We start from the raw sequence: 12586 nt of genomic DNA on the forward strand, positions 1-12586 counted from the left end.
ATCAAAAATGTCTGCACTTTCTGCTGTCACTTTTGTACAAATGACTTCTTAAACTTGATAAAATAATGCACATTTTTTTCATAAAGAGAAAAAAAAAATCAAAAAAGTTACATTTTATAACTGATCTGTTTCTTCTCATTTACTAATATGGTACCTATTTTTAGTTTTAGGTAAAAATTAATTATTAAAGCATAAATTATTAAATCATTAAACTTTATACCCCCTTAATATATTGTAATCATATTGTATGACACTCTGTACTTACAATTGCTCATTCATTTTGCCTTCCTACCAAGTTAATTCTTCTCTTTTCAATATATGTAGCAACAGGAAGGCTATTTTCCCTGTGTGAGTCATAAGTCACTGCAAAAGTCCCTGACAGGCGGAGGAGGGAGCAGCTGGGTCAGAAATTGAAGAGGAGAATGATTTATGTAAGGAAAAAGAAACTTCTTGTTTCTACATAGAGCAGAGAAAAGCGAAGTATTAACTCGGTAGAAAAGAAAAACGAGCAATTGTAAGTACACCGTGCTATATAATATGATTGCAATATATTAAGAGGATAAAAACTTTGATGGGAGGAGTGCTTCTTTAATGATATTGAAAATTTTTACAGGATATTTGCATGTATGCTTTTTATTACCAAATGACCTGTAAATTCTTAACATAAGGTATGGATAATAAAACAGCATTGGAAGGATTGGGTACAAAAATACATTATAAAGATTTCTAATTCTGCTGAACAGAGTGCCTCTAGCTTCTAACTTTCATTGATGAAGATCCCCTCCTAATGTTAATATTTAATTACTTCTATAACTTATACGGTATTTATCTCAGCTAGTATGGTTATTCATGTAGACGTCTCCTGCTATAGCCATGGAAAATTTGGCAAGGTTTATGAGAAATATACAAGTAACAGATGATGACATATATTATGTAATAAAACACCCTGATATACAGTATATCTCATCAGACAGACAGGACACACATACACTACAAGTTCCATAAGTCACAGCGCTTCATTGGTTAACCAGAAATACAAGAGGAGCTAGCAGCATGTCTAATACCTGGCATACAAGTCCCAAAAAACATTTATGGAGAAAGCAGATACTGCTGGACCCCATTATGGAAACCATGAATCCTGTTGATGGTAAATGTGTCCTATAAATACTACTCTTCTATGAAATATTGTACAATTCGCATTTTATACCTAAAGGTTTCAAAGCTAAAGCCAAAGAAATGGCCTGCTCTGTAATTGGCCTGGGTAACAGTCTGAAGAACTATACTTATCTACGTCATATACTAGATCTGAAACACCAAGCAGACATAAGGCATCGGAGTTCATCCAAAACATACTGCTCTCACGTCTTTTCCATTATGGAACTATAGTATAAGGCACACTGCAGCAGTGGTCATGTTCCATGAAAGACCCAGAAAAATGTAAACCTTGGAAGAGATAAAGGAGTTGTAGGCTTTGTGCTTCTTAGCTTTTTACTTTTTTCCTACATGCAACGTAAGAACCATAGAAGAAACAAAGCTTCTACGTATGGCAACTAGCTGACCTTTCACTATTATGTAACATTCATAAGCAACAAGCTTTTCAGCAGAATGAATATAATTTCTTTGTAAAAACTTTGGATAATAGTTTTTACTACAATGTTGTTGAGTTTTTTGTTTTTTTTTATAAACTAGACATTTAATACTTATACAAAGGATAAGTGATCACTAGGATTTCCACCACAAGGATTCCCACTTGCCAGTGACCACTCCCCACTCTGTTTAAAATATATGGGACTGTTGGAGGCAGCAGAGTACAGCACTCCATCAGTCCTACAGACTGAACAACGGTTCTCAGCATGTGAACTTTCACTCCACATACAAATGGTGTCCACAAGACCTCCCCCCTGTTCTCATGATGGGTCGGGGTCCCAGCAGTGGGATGTCCATTCAGACCCATCACCTCTCCTTCATGTATAGAACAAAAGTTTGGTCTTTTCTTACACACTTCTAGAAGTCTTAAGAAAAAAAACTGTTGTAGCTCAAAAAAGAAACATATCTTTAGGACATTCTCATAAACTGGCCACCAACTGCAAATGACCCAGGGTTAGATTGAAAAATAAATCCAGGCTGCCGGTTCTTTAGCAGTAGATGTGCTTCACCTGTTAAAGCATGGTTGAAAAATGGAGCAAAGTGCTGCCCATTGTGTTGGATTGTCAATGCAACCCTCTTCTCCCACTCTTGCCACACTGATAGCAATACCGCAGAAGAAATGCTAGCACAGGCTTCCAGTATCCGTTGTTTCAGATGCTGCACATCTCGTATCTTCACATCATAGACAATTGCCTTCAGATGCCCCCAAAGATAAAAGTCTAGGGGGGTCAGATAGGGATACCTTGTGGCCATTCATCTGGCCCATGACGACCAATCCAATTTCCAGGAAATTTTTCCTGTAGGAATGCTCGGACCTGACACCCATAATGTGGTGGTGCACCATCTTGTTGGAAAAACTCAGGGAACGTGCCATCTTCAGTGCATAAAAGGGCAACACATCATCATGTAGCAATTTCAGATATCTAGTGGCATTGAGGTTTCCATTGATGAAGAATGGCCCCACTATCTTTGTACCCCATATACCACACCATATCATCAAGATACAAGATGTGCAGCATCTGAAACAACGGATACTGGAAGCCTGTGCTAGCATTTCTTCTGCGGTGTTGCTATCAGTGTGGCAAGAGTGGGAGAAGAGGGTTGCATTGACAATCCAACACAATGGGCAGCACTTTGAACACATTTTATTAGTGGTCATAAACTTGTAAATAACTCATGAAAGAATAAAGTTACGTTAAAACAAAGCACACTATTGTTTTTCTTATGAAATTCTCAATACGTTTGTGTCGTATCACCCTCTTCCCATTGAAAAAAATAAAATTGGATCCAAAATGGCAGACTTCTAAATGGCCGCCATGGTCACCACCTATCTGGAAAAGTTTTCCCCCTCCCATATACTAATGTGCCACAAACAGGAAGTTGATATCACCAACCATTCCCATTTAATTTAGGTGTATCCATATAAATGGCCCACCCTGTAGAACTGCAGCTGTGTGACTCCCTACTAAAACAACCGTGTGGGTACAGACAGCCTAAAAAGGACTAGGATTATACTGTTCAGCACACTACCAGTATGCATAATGGTTGTGGAGACACAGTGGCATTTCCTTATATCCCTCGGATCGAAGGGGTAGCATTTCTCCTGGTGGAGACTGACATGCCAGGCCTGGCATGTCAGAGTGAGGAGAATTATATGCCACGCATGCTCCTCTGGGAAGTTAAATATGCAAATTTCCCCTTCAAAGAGGACGAGAACTCTAGTGCCACCTATTGGAAGTAGCAATTTTACTAAAAGTCAATAATCGACCCTTTAACAAGCCTAGTCATATGATTTAGGATAAAAGCCAAAACAGAATCTCAATTTGCAGACATGGTGTTTCGGGGTGTTGCCCCTCGTCATAATGCTTACACAGCTATCTGAAGCCATGCTTCTACTAAATGAATATCTAGTCTAACAAATTGACCTTGTAACTATTTGAAGTGTATTGCTTATAGGGTACACACTTTTAAGAAGAGTATATAGCCTTGTCCACATCTACTAGAAGCTCCATCATGAGCCTTGGTCACTCACTCTGACAGGAAAGAGTGATCCATGCAGCGCTATTTTTCTGACAAAGAGCTAGACATCTCTTTGGGATCTAAAGTAGCGATGGGACATTGATGACAACAGCTGTGAAAACCAAAATGGTACTAGAATATAAGAAAACACCACCATGTTGGAAAATTCCTCTGCATGTGAAGGGATTGTGGTAACGGCATTGACTTGCAACAATGGAGTGCAGATTTATTGCATATTTTAGCCTGGATTCTACATCAAATCCTCAACTTGTAAAGTTATCCTTACTGGCTAAATACAGATCAATTTTCATTGCATCCATGTCTGTAAGCACATAATCTGCTTAGAACTTACATTGGTCCTTAACCACATTTACAAGTGATGCCATGTCTGTGGGAGTACGTAGCCTGATATTTAGCTACCTCTGCTTCTTACTATCATGTGATCGATAATGTAGGTCTGCTATTAATATTTTAAAGAGATCACACAAGATGAAAAAGACATTGCTGATTCATTGGAACCTTGAAGAGACATAGTTGCAAAGCATGGCAATTTTTTAAATAGCTGTTTCTCTAATCCTATAAAACCACCATAAAGGGGGTTGTCTGAGTTTAGAAAAGAAGTCAGCTTCCTCTTTGGTCTGCGGATTGTGCCTGATGTTAAAGCAACAGTCCAATATTTTTAGGGGGCTTACCTTCAATACCAGATACAGTCCCCGGTCAGAATATTCTGGTTTCTAAAATATGTGAGTAATAAAGATGATCATACACTATATAATATAATTCCCTTGAGTGTGAGGGGTATTTAGTCATTCAATCATACCTATAGTAACTAAACAATATATTGAAAAAAAGATTTCTGGAAGTGCTTGGCAGTCCTCCCTTCCCAACTCCCCAAGCATTATGTCATCAGCACATTTCTCCCAATGTTAATCTATTGAGCATGAATGACATAAAATGGCAGTCCTGGCCTTCTGCTTCATTATTTGATACGTCAGGCAAGGTATATGCTCTTCACATTTTGTATCCCCTACTTTTCCCTCAGCACAGATGAAAAGTAGTTGGCCGGCTTGGTCTACACAGCTTTATTTGTGAGTTGGTAAAAGTCAAACTACATTTGCAGTCTCTAGGAATACAATGAGTAAGATTTTGAGCTTTTCTTATGACATTAAGAAAGTTATCACATCACTTAATGTGCAGTCACTTGAATAGTCAAGGAGTAGCCCCTCCCCCAGGCAAAAATGCAGAAATGTTATAGTTCAACCATTGTGAAGTATGGACTGTCTTATCTCTACAACACCATGTCTCTGCTCAGCTGGGAAGCAGAGGATAGCTCCAATTACAGTTTATTACTAACAACCATTATGGTCACACTCCTCAAAGAAAAACCATTAAGCAGATTAATAAACAAGGATTTATTGTTTTATTACTTTTAGATATCTTCTGTGGCTAGGCAAACAGGAGGACAGACCATTGGTCACAGATAATGTCAATCAGTCGCATCCACATGAAGGCATCATCGAGTGTCACCAACCACTGTTATAACATATGACACAGCATTTGATAAATGGATTAAGTAAATGAGAAATTAACATTAATAGTAGTAAAAAACTTGCAATCAACATATGTCCAGATTTAGCTCAGAGCATAGATACCAGATATCTTTTTAAACGCGTTTTATTGAAGATTATACAAGATAACAAGGTTACATCATAGAACAAAAGAATAAGCAGCATTTCTCATTGCTCATTAATACTGTCTGGCAAAGTTAACCTTGCCCTTAACATACCATGGGTCTAACATCTTAACCAAAAGCATAAGACACCCATGTCAGACACCAAATATCACATACTTTAAATAAGCACTCCCATAAAAAAATGTATCTTAATATATTGCAGTCATCACATTATATAGCACTGTGTACTTACAATTACTCATTTTGACTTTCTACCCACTTAATTGTTCTGTTTTCCATTAGGTCTATGACATCACGTGATTAAAAACTGACTAGCTGAATCCTTCTAAGCTCTATGGAGAAACAGGAGGTCAGTTTTCTCTGTATGACTCATCAGTCACTGCAAAAGTCAATGGCAGGGGTGTAGTTGCTGAGTCAGGAGTTGGAGAGTAATGATTTCTGCAGGAACAAGATACTTCCTGTTTCTACATATAGCAGAGAAAGAGAGAACAATTAGTTCGGTAGAAGAGCAAAATGAGCAACTGTAAGTACACAGTGCTATATAATATGGTGACTGCAATATATTAAGAGGATACAAACTTTGATGGGAGTGCTTCTTTAATCATGAGAGAATACTCCTCATAACCTGGGGACTAATGCAAGTCAAGACAAAGGCTTCCATACCGTATCAAATTTTTGATGACAATGTCCAATGTATATACCACCCTCTCATAGGAAGTTGCAGTATTTACCATATTGACCCAGTGTGAAATCCACAAGGGTCTTCTATCCATCCATCACATGGCGATAGCCTTGTGAGCCAAAAACAATGTTTCCTTGACAAGAGTGTGAGGCTAGCGAAGCCAGATCTCCTCATCAAGGATTCCTAATGAACAAACCTAGGGCAGAGCAGTACACTGGATTGTGTGATCGCGATAAGGATAGCTATGACATCTTTCCAAAAGTCTGCAATAGAAGGACAATATAACATCTGGTATATACTGGACTGTCTGCCCAGTATTTCCCACCCCTATGGCAATCTGCAGTGATGATCTACCCATTTTATAGAACCTGCTAGGAGTCAGGTAGCATTGATGGACTATATACATTTTGGCTAGTTTGTTATCAGTTGCCGGTGAAACATATTGTGGGAAGGGCAAGGACTGTCTTCAATTCTCCGATAGGGAGGGTATTACTGTCCTCCATTTGGCCTCCAAAAACAGTGGCGATGAGGAGAATCTCCTGTTTAGTGACTGGATGCATAAAAAGGAGATCAACCCCTTGTGTCCCTGGCTCCTGAGACTCCCAATCGGGGCGCATGAGGATGAGAGAATTTACAATGTCCAAGAACTGGGTATTTAAGGACATGCATTAGTTGCAGATACATCAAGAAAGGTTGTCTGGGGACTTGATAGAGCTGTTGACATTGATCAAAGGAAACAATAACACCCTGGATATAGAATTGTGCCAGTGTCTTGACCCCTAAGTTTGACCAAAACTGAGCATCTTGGGAATGTAGCAATTCAGGAGCACAGTAATGCCATAAGGGGGACTCAGCTACTGTGTCTTTGAATTAAAATAATCTTTTCGGTGACTCTTCACACTAAAACCACAAGTCTGTGAATTGGCAGAAGGAACGAGAGCATTGCTGTTTCCTCCAAGACTCCCCATAGACTCTGAAGACTCAAAAAGTGCACACGGTGGTATTCAGAATTAGGCAAATGATTATAATCTGCTATCCAGTGTTGTAGAAAGTGCAGTTGGACAGCTAAGTAGCATAAATCTGGGAGTGACGACCTGTCTCCTCCCTGAGCCTCCTATGAGTGGTTATTTACAGTTTGTGTCTGTTTGAGCCCCCAATGAAGGATGCTAAATGGAATTGATCATGGCAAAGACCTTTTGTGGGACTATGGAGGCTGAATGTTCCAGAGCATACAGGAATTTAGGGAGCGCTATCATTTTAATGACATTGATTCTCCCAACTACTGATAGAGGGAGGGCAGATATCCGATATCTTTAGTAATGTTGGGAACACTTGTTCACATTAATATATAGAAATACATAGGACATGACCCTATAGAAAATGTGACTGTTACACATCGAAAATGGTCAATATGGTCCACTGTGATAATTCCCATTATTTATACATGATCCATAACATGTTATCATAAGTAGCAAATCATTCCCATCCATGATAGAGTGTAAAATAAACATGATGACAGTGTCAAAAAAGTAGAATGGGCCTGCAGTATCTCAGCAGTATGATAGCGTCCAGGTCAGTGCTCTCTGACCGTGGACAGGAGCTGCATGAATTTCTTTCCCTCCAAGATCACAGGCTCAGCTTCTGATTAGCTGGGCTGGTGAGACATTACCTGTGAATCAAACACCACGATGGTGATCCAGAAAGCTCAAGAAATTTGTGCAGCTCTTGTCCTCGGACAGAGAGCATTGACCTGTATGGGGCTGCGAAAAAGTGCTCCGCTCATCTCTAGTCACATAGATCAAGGACTTCAAGCAACGGTATACATTGGGATTACATGGTTAGCCAGTGCTCCACTACAAACATGTATCACAGAATTTCAATTCAGAATAATGATAAAATGCCAATGCAAGAAGAAGAGCTAGCTTTAAGAAAGATTGTAGAGCCTCTATAAATTCTGTTAAGGGTTATCTTAGCAGCATTAACAAACCACATGCTTACAATGTGCAGAATGTACTTGAAATATGCATTAACCATATAGATCAGTTTCAATGTAAGGCAGCTTTCTCATTTATAAGAAACATGAGCACCTTCCTACTCTGAGTGGATGCTCCCGAGGACAACTGCTAGCACCATGGTTACAGTAAACATTACAAGAGTGCTTTAATGCAAAGGTGCATGGGAGACGTTCCACCAGCAGCAGCATTTGATCCAATACTTAGTAAACACTCAATATTACAAGAATAGATATCAAATAACCTAGACAGTGTCACATACCCAACACGTCCACAGCTGATCCTTGTACCACCATGTATCAGATAAAAAAGAACTAAAGAGGTAAATCAACATGGAAATAAAAATGGCACTACATTATAAATCAGATCTTGGTCCGGATTCAAAAAGTCTCAAAGAAAAAAATAAATAAATATATATATATATATATATATATATATATATATATATATATATATATAATAAATATATATATATAATAAATATATAATAAATATATATATATAATAAAAATATATATATATATATATATATATATATATATATATATATATATATATATATATATATATATATATATATATATATATATATACACACACATACATACGGTACAGACCAAAAGTTTGGACACACCTCATTTAAAGATTTTTTTTTTTGAAAATTGTACATTCACACTGAAGGCATCAAAACTATGAATTAACACATGTGGAATTATATACTTAACAAAAAAGTGTGAAACAGCTGAAAATATGTCTTATATTCTAGGTTCTTCAAAGTAGCCACCTTTTGCTTTGATGACTGCTTTGCACACTCTTGGCATTCTCTTGATGAGCTTCAAGAGGTAGTCACCGGAAATGGTTTTGACTTCACAGGTGTGCCCTGTCAGGTTTAATAAATGGGATTTCTTGCCTTATAAATGGGGTTGGGATCATCGGTTGTGTTGTGCAGAAGTCAGGTGGATACACAGCTGATAGTCCTACTGAATAGACTGTTAGAATTTGTATTATGGCAAGAAAAAAGCAGCTAAGTAAAGAAAAATGAGTGGCCATCATTACTTTAAGAAATGAAGGTCAGTCCGAAAAATTGGGCAAACTTTGAATGTGTCCCCAAGTGCGGTTGCAAAAACCATCAAGCGCTACAAAGAAACTGGCTCACATGAGGACCGCCCCAGGAAAGGAAGACCAAGAGTCACATCTGCTTCTGAGGATAAGTTTATCCGAGTCACCAGCCTCAGAAATCGCAGGTTAACAGCAGCTCAGATTAGAGACCAGGTCAATGCCACACAGAGTTCTAGCAGCAGACACATCTCTTCAACAACTGTTAAGAGGAGACTTTGTGCAACAGGCCTTCATGGTAAAATAGCTGCTAGGAAACCACTGCTAAGGACAGGCAACAAGCAGAAGAGACTTGTTTGGGCTAAAGAGCACAAGGAATGGACATTAGACCAGTGGAAATCTGTGCTTTGGTTTCATGAGTCCAAATTTGAGATCTTTGGTTCCCACCACCGTGTCTTTGTGCAACGCAGAAAAGGTGAACGGATGGACTCTACATGCCTGGTTCCCACCGTGAAGCATGGAGGAGGAGGTGTGATGGTGTGAGGGTGCTTGCTGGTGACACTGTTGAGGATTTATTCAAAATTGAAGGCATACTGAACCAGCATGGCTACCACAGCACCTTTCAGCAGCATGCTATTCCATCCGGTTTGCGTTTAGTTGGACCATCATTTATTTTACAACAGAACAATGACCCCAAACACACCTCCAGGCTGTGTAAGGGCTATTTGACCAAGAAGGAGAGTGATGGGGTGCTACGTCAGATGACCTGGCCTCCACAGTCACCAGACCTGAACCCAATCGAGATGGTTTGGGGTGAGCTGGACCGCAGAGTGAAGGAAAAAGGGCCAACAAGTGCTAAGCATCTCTGGGAACTCCTTCAAGATTGTTGGAAGACCATTTCCGGTGACTACCTCTTGAAGCTCATCAAGAGAATGCCAAGAGTGTGCAAAGCAGTCATCAAAGCAAAAGGTGGCTACTTTGAAGAACCTAGAATATAAGACATATTTTCAGTTGTTTCACACTTTTTTGTTAAGTATATAATTCCACATGTGTTAATTCATAGTTTTGATGCCTTCAGTGTGAATGTACAATTTTCATAGTCATGAAAATACAGAAAAATCTTTAAATGAGGTGTCCAAACTTTTGGTCTGTACTGTATATGTGTATATATATATTTATTATATATATATATATCTCTCTCTATCTTCCATGGTATGTGGACCAGGGAGTTCCTGATCAAGGATATTTTATGTAAACTCTTCTTTTGTGATGTAAAATACTGGCACATGCTTATGACACAAGACAGTTTCTAAGCACCAACAAACAATCTGGCAGACTGCTTGCAGTCTAGACATCTCCTCTATAGTGTTTCCCTATGAGGGCTGTGCCTTCGTGATATGTGCGGATGACAAGTGGTGCTGTTATCCAGACAATCCAAACAATCCCTTCTGGTCTGGTTGCTAGATAGCTAATTGTGTTAGCACTTGTTTCAATCCTTATGCTGTGCTCAAAAGAGACAGCTGTTAGTTAGGCTGGTGACCCAAACAATATCTATACCTAGACTATCCATGCTGTTCGTAGCTCATTCTGGTCATTAAAAGGGGTTGTTCGGTCTAAAATGATGTCTGCAGTCACTCTGTGTGACCGCAGACTTATGAATCCCCCAGCACATGCTTATGCGCTACGAGGATTTGCCGGTTTCTGAGCCGGGAACGGCAGTGATATATGCAATATGCACACTCCTGGGCAGAAGCCATACACGGAGCGAGCATGCAGCCATCTGGTGGGCGCAGCCTCGCTCCGTACACTTGTATGGAGCGAGGCTGCGCCCACTAGATGGCTTCTGCCCAGGAGTGTGCATATCGCATACATCACCACTGTTCCCAGCTCAGAAACCGGTGAATCCCGGCAGCACACAGTTCGTGCCCTTGGGAGATTCAAAAGTCTGCAGTCACACAGAGTGACTGCAGACTTATCATTGTAAACCGGACAATCACTTTAATCCTCCTTCCCTTGGAATAAGAGTTCTGTAATCTTTAATGCATGTTCATTTTTTCCTGGGAAAGCACTAGCTTTATTTGCCAGCATTATGGTATTGCAGAAAAATTACAAAACCTACAAAAATACTTGCAAAACTCTAAAGTACACAAAATATTTTTATCTGCAAATTCTGACCATTATAGAGAGGCAGTTGCTAATTCTATCTTGTAAGTATAAAGCATGTGATGCCTATAGTGTTGCCATAGGGTATCAATGTTCATATAACAGTCTATTACGCTGCATATAATAACCTCTATATACACAGGCGCTCCATAAACTGCAATAAAATCTTACTGATGCCACTGAACAGAAGTGGCAACATTCCCTAGTTCAGCACAAGTTCAAAAGAACGCCCTTAAAATAGATCTAATGGTAACATAGTACAGCAACATCTATGATATTCTTCTCCACCCCAATAGTAATTATAACATATTCATAAATACCTAGTAATAGGAATGGAATAATTTTCATTAAATAAACCATAATAGGTTAGAATACACAAAGCCCTATATCCGTCACACTAAAGAACAAACTGATTAGTCACTTACCAGAAAAGGACTTCCCTGTCTGGAAATAACCTATGGGCCTGATTCATCAAGCAGTGTTGGCCAGTTTTATGGTGTGCAACAACTTGAAATGTCACATAATTTTTGAAGCAATTTAAAGTTTCTCAAATCATTTGTGACAATCCTGACCAGCTCTGCCAAAGTGTGTGTAGCTCACCCGGCAAATTAATCAGAATTTATGCCATTTTGGTATCTTAATGAATCGGGCTTCATGTGTGCAGCTCAGTTTTAGGTCTGCCAATATAAACAGGAAGAAATGTCCAGTTTTATAAACAAAAAAAAAAAGGAATTTGCAGTTTTCATAGCAGCCAAACAAATGAATATACTGTAACTCTTCTAAAAAATGGTTCTTAGGTTAAATTCACATTGCATCTGCGCACCACCCTACACAATTGGTTAGGAGCTTTTCCCACTGTATGCTGCAACGCTCCCACTCACTAAGGAGGCCGTGTGTTCTTTAGTCCTCCGCCTGGCAGGTAGGTGTCTACATATTATTGGTTTGACTATATAGTAAAAAGCAGCAGGCTCCGCTTTCCTATAAAGAGGGCTGCTGCAATGAAATGTATACAGTGGGGTATACATTTCTTTACAATGAGTCTCTATAGTGACAGATGCCTCAGCATCCATCCTGACTGTTGCCAATGTCAGGTGTGTACCTCCTGAGTGTATGCGCTATACAATGACCACATAGTGTGGACCTCACATGCTTCTGAATTTACAAAAATACTTTGACTTTTAGAAACTAGCAATACAATACAAATCAGTAAAGCTCATCCTCTAAATATGGTAACAACTACTGCACCTAAATCACATTTTGTAAAAAGGACACTTAAAGGATTACAGGATTACATCAAAGTGCATATTAATACCC

At 39.1% G+C, this 12586-nt stretch overlaps 1 long non-coding RNA gene across 1 annotated transcript in view; it reads left to right on the plus strand.

The window, feature by feature from the left end:
- LOC141218804 (uncharacterized) overlaps window positions 1–12586 on the plus strand; it is a 146456-nt gene that overhangs the window by 42472 nt on the left and 91398 nt on the right. The window lies entirely within an intron of this gene.

The sequence above is a fragment of the Phyllobates terribilis genome, unplaced genomic scaffold, assembly GCF_046119375.1.
Source record: "Phyllobates terribilis strain yellow unplaced genomic scaffold, ASM4611937v1 Scaffold_2__4_contigs__length_985480577, whole genome shotgun sequence".
Taxonomy (NCBI): Eukaryota; Metazoa; Chordata; class Amphibia; order Anura; family Dendrobatidae; genus Phyllobates; species Phyllobates terribilis.